The sequence below is a fragment of the Polypterus senegalus genome, chromosome 1 (genome assembly GCF_016835505.1).
Source record: "Polypterus senegalus isolate Bchr_013 chromosome 1, ASM1683550v1, whole genome shotgun sequence".
Lineage (NCBI taxonomy): Eukaryota > Metazoa > Chordata > Cladistia > Polypteriformes > Polypteridae > Polypterus > Polypterus senegalus.
In genome coordinates, this window is record NC_053154.1 from 166,337,691 (window position 1) to 166,347,764 (window position 10,074).

General features: G+C 36.3%; 2 protein-coding genes across 6 annotated transcripts in view; one reads left to right on the top strand and one right to left on the bottom strand.

The window, feature by feature from the left end:
- The window catches only part of kcnj13 (potassium inwardly rectifying channel subfamily J member 13), a 37,346-nt gene extending 31,471 nt beyond the window's left edge, over positions 1–5,875 (bottom strand). Inside the window, exon 1 of the mRNA XM_039762276.1 lies at positions 5,723–5,875. The gene's annotated coding sequence lies outside the window, so the exon portion shown is untranslated. The remainder of the gene's footprint in view (positions 1–5,722) is intronic.
- gigyf2 (GRB10 interacting GYF protein 2) overlaps positions 1–10,074 on the top strand; it is a 343,857-nt gene that overhangs the window by 159,371 nt on the left and 174,412 nt on the right. The gene's annotated exons all lie outside the window — the stretch shown is intronic.

Here is a 10,074-nt window from a genome sequence, read left to right on the forward strand (position 1 = left end):
TGATGTGGGCAGTTACGCACTGGTACAATATAATGCCTTATTCCAACACACAATCTATCTGTAATGTAATGTATGTACAGGTTGTTGTGGACTTATGACCATGTTCATTTCCGACAGAGTGGTCATAAGTTGATCTGGATGCAAGACAGACTGATATGCATTCAAATATGACCGTTATGTATAGTACAGTATAATAAGTCCCTTAAGTCATATTGTTTTATATTCTTTTTTTATCATCGTTCTTAGCATATTGTGTTAATTTTCTATATTCTATCAATTTTTTTTTAAACTATGTTTTGTTGTTTCTACTGCACTCATGGGCTCCAAAAAGCTTTACAAATCCTTTCTTTGTTGGTGTTACATTATCAGTGTCAGCCTCTCCTAGTGTTAACTGTGAGAGGAGGAATTGTACCAGCAGAGTTTGAGTACTCTTCTGTTTTAACATATCAGTCTGTTAATAATAAACAGATAAAGGAGTTCAGTGTGGTTTCATTACCCCTTCATAGTGGTTAGTATAGAGTGGTATACTGTGTGTCACAATGCAGAAGTTTCGCAAGTTAACCAGATTCAAAGCTAGAGCGCAGAAGTACAGTGCGTGCGGTACAGTGAACACCAGTCACAATGGGATAACATAGTCACATGTGATTGCATTTGCTTTCTTTCCTTTCTCATACATTAATCATTCATCAGTTGCCTTTTTTCCTGTAATTCTAAAATCAATCTAATTCAACATAGTTAAAACTGCTGCAGGTAATAAACTGAGATCAAGATGAATAAGTCACAGCATATGGAGCTGGCATGGTGAAAACTGTTGTTTGACTGTGAGATGCGGATATAAGTTGAATGGACGTAAGACACCTAAGACATATATATATATATATATATATATATATATACACACATACACACACACGTGGTGTGAAAACTATTTGCCCCTTCCTGATTTCTTATTCTTTTGCATGTTTGTCACACAAAATGTTTCTGATCATCAAACACATTTAACCATTAGTCAAATATAACACAAGTAAACACAAAATGCAGTTTTTAAATGATGGTTTTTATTATTTAGGGAGAAAAAAAATCCAAACCTACATGGCCCTGTGTGAAAAAGTAATTGCCCCTTGTTAAAAATAACCTAACTGTGGTGTATCACACCTGAGTTCAATTTCGTAGCCACCCCAGGCCTGATTACTGCCACACCTGTTTCAATCAAGAAATCACTTAAATAGGAGCTGCCTGACACAGAGAAGTAGACCAAAAGCACCTCAAAAGCTAGACATCATGCCAAGATCCAAAGAAATTCAGGAACAAATGAGAACAGAAGTAATTGAGATCTATCAGTCTGGTAAAGGTTATAAAGCCATTTCTAAAGCTTTGGGACTCCAGCGAACCACAGTGAGAGCCATTATCCACAAATGGCAAAAACATGGAACAGTGGTGAACCTTCCCAGGAGTGGCCGGCCAACCAAAATTACCCCAAGAGCGAGGCGACTCATCCGAGAGGTCACAAAGACCCCAGGACAGCGTCTAAAGAACTGTAGGCCTCACTTGCCTCAATTAAGGTCAGTGTTCACGACTCCACCATAAGAAAAAGACTGGGCAAAAGCGGCCTGCATGGCAGATTTCCAGGCGCAAACCACTGTTAAGCAAAAGAACATTAGGGCTTGTCTCAATTTTGCTAAGAAACATCTCAATGATTGCCAAGACTTTTGGGAAAATACCTTGTGGACTGATGAGACAAAAGTTGAACTTTTGGAAGGCAAATGTCCCGTTACATCTGGCGTAAAAGGAACACAGCATTTCAGAAAAAGAACATCATACCAACAGTAAAATATGGTGGTGGTAGTGTGATGGTCTGGGGTTGTTTTGCTGCTTCAGGACCTGGAAGGCTTGCTGTGATAGATGGAACCATGAATTCTACTGTCTACCAAAAATCCTGAAGGAGAATGTCCGCCATCTGTTCGTCAACTCAAGCTGAAGCGATCTTGGGTGCTGCAACAGGACAATGACCCAAAACACACCAGCAAATCCACCTCTGAATGGCTGAAGAAAAACAAAATGAAGACTTTGGAGTGGCCTAGTCAAAGTCCTGACCTGAATCAATTGAGATGCTATGGCATGACCTTAAAAAGGCGGTTCATGCTAGAAAACCCTCAAATAAAGCTGAATTACAACAATTCTGCAAAGATGAGTGGGCCAAAATTCCTCCAGGCTGTAAAAGACTCATTGCAAGTTATCTAAGCGCTTGATTGCAGTTATTGCTGCTAAGGGTGGCCCAACCAGTTATTAGGTTCAGGGGCAATTACTTTTTCACACAGGGCCATGTAGGTTTGGATTTTTTCTCACTAAATAATAAAACCATCATTTAAAAACTGCATTTTGTGTTTACTTGTGTTATATTTGACTAATGGTTAAATGTGTTTGATGATCAGAAACATTTTGTGTGACAAACATGCAAAAGAATAAGAAATCAGGAAGGGGGCAAATAGTTTTTCACACCACTAAGAGTGTGTGTGTGTGTGTATATATATATATATATATATATATATATATATATATATATATATATATATATATATATATATATATATATATATATATATATAGAGAATTAGTGTATAGTCTATGTAATTTACCATTGTGCGTGTTTATTTAATAAAGTGCTTTTGTCTTTGACCATTTAGTTGTACATTGCTATGTAATATTTACATTTTCGAAATCAAAATAATGAAAGTGAGTTGATATTCAGATCAATTCCGATAAACAGCCGTTGACTGCAAATTGGGCTTAAAATCATGCCAAAGTATTCCTGGCATTAGTGGATTGCTCACAGCACACTCTGTTCTGCTTGGCTGTGTAATAGTGAACCGTCATACAACGTTTGTCTCTTGCCTTACATTCAAGGCTGCTGCGATAATCAGTGTCTCCCTGTAACCGTAAACTGGGCAGATTAAATTTATCATTCAGCACAATCATGATTAAATGTATACCTAGAACATTTATTCAGTTTTTATTTCTTGATTGTATGTCACGCAAGAACTTCTTCCACATTAGCTGTCATCAAAGTTCCCAAAGTGCACATGAACAATTTTAAACAGCACCTGACAATGTCTTAAAGGCATTTCTTGTGTGGAATAATGCAGTTAACCATAGTTTCCACAGTAACTCCATAACACATCTGTGGTTTGTTTTGATTTTTCTTTATTTAAAAGTAACAGGTATTTTTACTTCAGTTAAACAAATATTGTTTTAGATTACTTGCTATTTTAAAAATTAGTGTTACTTTTTCAGGAGATACTTCTTTTTCAAGCTTCACATTTGTCTTATCCGCGAGTGACAATTGGCTTTTTCATGGATGGGAGTTATCGAGAAGTATGTACTGCATTTATTTTTTTCCCTGGGCTTTGTCAGAAAAAAATGCACCAAAAATTAACTAATCTAAACGTGAAAAATTAGCAAGCAAATGTTAACATGTTTATGTGGTGCAGCAGGGGGTGAGGAAAGACTCATTGCTATATAGATCTGGTATTTCTGATTTGACACTAAAATGTAGAAACTTGGAAATAACAGAACAGTTCGGTTAAGTGGTATGTATTTAAAAAAAAAAAAAAAATCCTCTTCAAATGTGACCCCAGGACTGACCTTAAAAACTATTGTTTTAGTGTATTTATTAGAGGTTTTAAAATAAAACAATTTTTTTAAGCAACACACTCAAGCAAAAATATTATATTTTGGTCTCTCGTAAACATACAGGATATAGACATGGTTCTTTACAACATACAACGCCTCAGTTTTCCAATACAGAGGTCAATATTGCTGGCTATGCCCCTGCATGGTGTAAATTATTCTAATCTCAACTATTTGGATGTAGTCTTTTTCTGCTGCCCTGCTGCTTAGTATCAAAGAAAATATAACCATGGTGTGTCTTTTACATTTTTCACCTAACTCTATATTTCTCACAACTGGTACAAAACCTTTTCCTATATTGCTTATTTTGATGTGAGAGTAGGCATGCCCAGGTGTGATTACTACCAGGATAGCAGACATCTTATATACTCTATGCGACTTATTGCAATGGCTTGAAATCTTCATGTCCATTCTCCTGATTAAGAAGCTTTCTATAATGACTTATATTGTTTTGCAGTAACTGTAGTGGTATCCCATTAAGGCAGTCAGTTGTTGCTTTCCACACTATTGAGATTTAAAAGTTTGACTGCTGCATTGATGCTCCTCAATATCTCTTACTCTGGAACTCTTACTGTGTATTTATGTCAGAGAACTACTTTTATTATTTTTTTCCTTCTGTTATTATTAGTTTGTGTTTTCTTTTTCATCTTTTGGGTGGCACAATTATTTTCCTTTAACTCATGTAGGGTGGATTGTCCAGTTTTAAATTGCAACAAAGGTTAATAATATCAGGTTTTGGCTGATGCATCTAAAGGTAAGGAAAATGACTACTGAACTTACTTCCTTTTAAAAATCCATTTTGCAGTATCTTAACTGTTAGCACATATTTCCTAACACTGTAAAAATATAATGTCATGTAGGAAACGAATTGTCAACGTAGCAGTTTGGTTGGAGTCCAAAAAGCATTTTTCAGTGTGCAAGTATCATACATACAAGTCTCACTTTAATTGTATGCTGATTTACATACCTAAATGTTCATTGAAAATTCTCCTACATTTGTACTTGGCCATAAATAAAAGGAAGTATTTTCACCAACAACACATATCGTAAACATGTAAAAGACAGCTTGAATTGTTTTTCTCTCTGTCTAAAATATTATTGAAGTTCATAAATGAGGTTTTAAAATGCAGGGAATAGTAATATCCTCAATATCATTTCTGAAAATACCAGGCTGAAAAAACTCTCATCACTTGAATGTGATACGCAATCTTCATGTAATTTTTAAAAGTAGTTAGGAAGAGTTTTCATGACAGATGATGGTAGTTATATTAAATATGTATTGAAGATGAATACTGAGGTTAATATAAATATATAATATATAAATATAAAAAGAAAAATAGGCAATACCCCTGATTAAACTTCCATAAAATAAAAATCTAATTGAAATCTTCCTCACCCAGTAAGCTTGCACTCTAAGGCATTGTGTTGAATATTCCATACACTATGAATATTTTCCAGGGCTTACAATGTTGAGCAAATCTCCTCACCTATCTGTCTGTAAATCCTGCAGTTCAGTTAAGCTTTGCAACAGTCTGTTTCTGAACCCAGTATGCCCTTGAAAAAGATTTGAAGTTTCTTGTGTAGTTGTTGTTATGCAAGAATCATGAATTGTGCCTCTTTAGTTAAATCAATTAAAAAATCAGTTAAAATAGGTTAATATTTAATAGAAATTCAGAAACATTTACATCTTATAATACAATACTTTGATAACTTATACTAATTTGACAAAAGGTTAGTTATATTCACTATAAAAAATGAGTTTTTATCTTTAAAGCTTTACTGCGATGTCTGCTTACATTCTTTTTTTTTTGGTCACAAAGTCTTTAAAGCATCCATCATCTGTAATTTACAGCTTAAAACTATAATATATCCTTTACGTTTTCATTAATACTTTACAATGTATAAATTCTGGGGCAAACCTTTTCAACTTTGAGGTCGCACATGCATTGCAAGGTAATTTCTTGTTATTTGCACAAGTGTTTTCTTTTCATTTTGATATCTCCCTTCAGTTTTTGTTTCTTTCAAAAGAACTTACCAGTAAGTTGGTGTTGTAATCCTTCTCATTGGAAAAAAAAGTTCCAAAATAACAATACGGTCCGTATTAGTTGAGTTGTTTTAGAAATAACTCTAAATGTTTTCTGTTGCAGTTGCTTTCATTAGTTTCTTGTACTCTTACAGTCTGCAGAGTCAAATGCTGATTCAAATGGTCACTTTGCTCTGCATGTGGCCAATTACAGCTGCTGAGAAGGGTGTGTAGTTGTGTGTGTGTGTGTGTGTGTTTTCACCCCTCTCTGTCTCTTTTTAAAAAAGAATGAAAAAACTATTGGAAGTGTAATACTTGAAATTCAGGATTAAAACATTTCTTTGCATTTGCATTAAATAAAAGATTTTTCATGTACAAAGTCTTTATTTTTATAACTGACTTTCACCCTTCTTTAAGATATTATGAATAATTTTAAGTCATCTAAACTGTTGACTTTTATGTTTATCTCTTTTTTTTTCTATTTTAATATGTTGTGACCAATACTGCACTTTTTATTTGCCATATTGAAGTTCCTGTATTTTCTTTCTGCCTAGAGCACTTGTCTGTCACGAGTTTTTCTTGTTTCCTGCTAACAATATTTGAGAAAGTTTTTGAAGAGTTAAGTCACTCAATTAAGCCTGTTTTGGCTCATCATTGGAGCAAAATTAAGGGCATTTAAACATTTTAAACACAGCAGGTCTGTCACAAGTCAGATTATTGGTTTCTTTTGTAGAATGTCTTTGGAACTTTGCCATTTATAGTTCAAGATTGTTGGACTGATTTCCAAATGCCCCAAAAGCAAACTTAAGGCATAAGCTACAGAAATCACAAGAAAAATAACACTATTGGTAGCTGTGGGATATGCAGTACTGAAAGTACAGTCTTGAGATTTTTATATGCATGCTAATAACATCTAATAGTTTGCATCTTCCTTAGTGGAAGTTCTATAAATCTGAAAAGCAGCTTTCTTCATATGTAAAACACTGCAAAGCATATGTATGTTATTAGCTGTCAACATTCTTAAGGAGTTCCACCATAAAGCAAGGTGGGGTTTAGCAGAATAACTTCCAAGACAGAAAAGCTTTCAGTGAGGTAAGGCACAATAAGGACAGATGTAACAAGTCGGAAGTTTACATACCCTTAGGGTGAATTCTTTAAAACTCACTAACCCCTGCACTGATTTTATACTAACAAATTATAAATTTGGCATATAGTTTAAGGCCGGGGTTATACTTCATGCGACGCATGCTGCAATGGATGCTCCTGCTACACAAGCGTTGTAGTGTTTATACTTGCACGCATACTTTGCATAAATTGCGAGGAATCCACCAGGTGGTAGTGCGAGATATTATCACGGTGAGAACATGTTCGGCTTCTGTGTGTTGTGAATTGCCTAGAACACCCATAAAATTCCGATGACACCTTAACGCAATATCTCTGAAAAGGATGCTTATTGATTAAATCCAGGGATGTGTCCATTCCAGCAAGCATTAGGCACGAGTGAGAAACAATCCCTGGACGAGGCCTCAGCTCATCCCAAGGTCATTTTACTAGCGTTGTTTTAGCGCCATCAAATCCCCAAATCTGCATATCTTTGGAAGGAAACTGGAGCATAGTGTGGAACCCAAGCAGGGGATACCAGCGACATGACTCCCTGCGAGACAGCAGTGCTACCGCTCTGCCACCATGTCACCCTCATGTGTGTAGTTATTAACAGTATTCATTATTTAAATGAAATTAACAATTTATCTGTAAAATGTAACATACACAATTTAATGCATTTCATCAGGAAAGTGATATCAAGTATAAATCTAAAGATTCTAAATGTGCAGAGAGTTGGAATATCATACATTTAATGTGTTCTATGTGGTGATCTGCTGCTGCTTGCCTTAGTGATTAAAAACTGGGATGACGTTTACGATGGTCTTCTTTAATGATAAAGTAAACTACGAGGTTAAAGTGGACATTTCGAGATTAAAGCCGAAATTTCCACTTTAATCACAAAATACACGTTTTCACCATGTCCTTCATTTTTTTTCCCTCAGTGGCTCAAATACAGCGCTGTACATTATGTTTCAGTTGTGAAGTTGCAAAAAAAAAATAAAAAGACGGCACAAAAGATAGTATGTAAGACTTTTAAAATGTATTGTGTCATTACAATTGGGAATATGCGACGCTTGACTATAAAAGCACCACAAATACATGTGTATGTCGCCATTTTGCTTCACCACATCAAACCATCAAATATTGAAGTGCACACACCGATCTCATAGGATCCACAAAGTGGTTTTCTGTCATAGATAGTAAACATAGACTCTGATGTCACATTCCAACTTTTAGCACACTGCGCCCCCTGACTTTTTGCTGGTACTGCAACTCGTGCACATGTCTCGTTAATTTCTGAGGACCTGCTCAGAGGACGCATCAAATGAACACTGAGAACACGTGACAGCCATGATGCGGGCGCGTATGGGTTCTGAGCGTAAAGTATAAATGAGCTATAGACATCTACTTTGTGCAGGCCAAAATTTTATTTATTTAATTTTTTTCATCAATGTTCATACATAGAATATTTCACATTTTATCATCTATATCACAATTCCAGTGCATCGTAAGTTTACGTACACTTCATTAATATTTGGTAGCATTGTCTTTGTTTAACTTGAGACAGACATTTTGGGTAGCCTTCCACAAGCTTCTTAAAATAGGTAGCTGAAATTTTGCCCCATTCCTTTGGACAAAACTGGTGTAACTAAGACAAGTTCATAAACCTCCTTGCTTGCACACACTTTTTTCATTTCTGCCCACAAATTTTCATTCTGATTGAGGTCAGGACATTGTGATGGCCACTCCAATACTTTGACCTTGTAGTCCTTAATCCATTGTGTCACAACTTTGAAGGTATGCTTAAGGTCATTGTCCTTTCGCAACTGAGCTTCAGCTTCCTTGCTGAGCTCTTGTGGTGTTGCTGCAGTGTATCAACATAATTTTTATTCCTCATGATACCATCAATTTTGTGAAATACACCAGTCCCTCCTGCAGCAAGTACTTCCCGAACATGGTGCTCCCACCCCCATGCTTGGTAGTTGGGATAGTGTTCTTTGGCTTTCAAGCCTCACCCATTTTCCTCCAAACAGAACTATGGTTATTATTGCCAAACATTACGATCTTGAATTCTTTAGACCAGAGGAGATTTCTTCAGAAAGTAAGATCTTTATTCCAATGTACCATTGCAAACTGCAGTTTGCTTTTTAATGGCGGCTTTGAAACAGTGACGTCTTCCTTGCTGAGCAGCCTTTCAGGTTATGTCAATATAGGACTTGTTTTACTGTTTTTCTGTCCCCCCTGGCCATTGAACCTTACTCTTATTCGATGTTAATGTTGATTTATTTTTTATAATTATGTCTTTCATTTTTCTATTCTTTAATATGTAAAGCACTTTGAGCTACTGTTTGTATGAAAATGTGCTATATAAATAAATGTTGTTGTTGGATATACAGTGCATCCAAAAAGTTAATTCACAGCGCATCACTATTTCCACATTTTTTTAAGTTACAGCCTTATTCCAAAATGGATTAAATTCATTTTTTTCCTCCTCAGAATTCTACACATAACACCCCATAATGACAATGTGAAAAAAATTTTCTTGAGGTTTTTGGAAATTTATTCAAAATAAAAAATCTGAGAAATCACATGTACATAAGCATTCACAGCCTTTGCCATGAAGCTCAAAATTGAGCTCAGGTGCATCCTGTTTCCCCTGATCATCCTTGAGATGTTTCTGCAGCTTAATTGGAGTGCACCTGTGGTAAATTCAGTTGATTGGACATGATTTGGAAAGGCACACACCTGTCTATGTAAGGTCCCACAGTTGACAGTTCATGTCAGAGCACAAACCAAGCATGAAGTCAAAGGAATTGTCTGTAGACCTCCGAGACAGGATTGTCTCGAGGCACAAATCTGGGGAAGGTTACAGAAAAATTTCTGCTGCTTAGAAGGTCCCAATGAGCACAGTGGCCTCATCCATAAGTGGAAGAAGTTTGAAACAACCAGGACTCTTCCTAGAGCTAGCCCGCCATCTAAACTGAGCGATCAGGGGAGAAGGGCCTTAGTGAGGGAGGTGACCAAGAACGCGATGATCACTCTGTCAGAGCTCCAGACGTCCTCTATGGAGATAGGAGAACCTTCCAGAAGGAAAACCATCTCTGCAGCAATCGACCAATCAGGTCTGTATGGTAGAGTGGCCAGACAGAAGCCACTCTTTAGTAAAAGGCACATGGCAGCCCGCCTGGAGTTTGCCAAAAGGCACCTGAAGGACTCTCAGACCATGAGAAACAAAATTCTCTAGTCTGATGAGACAAAGA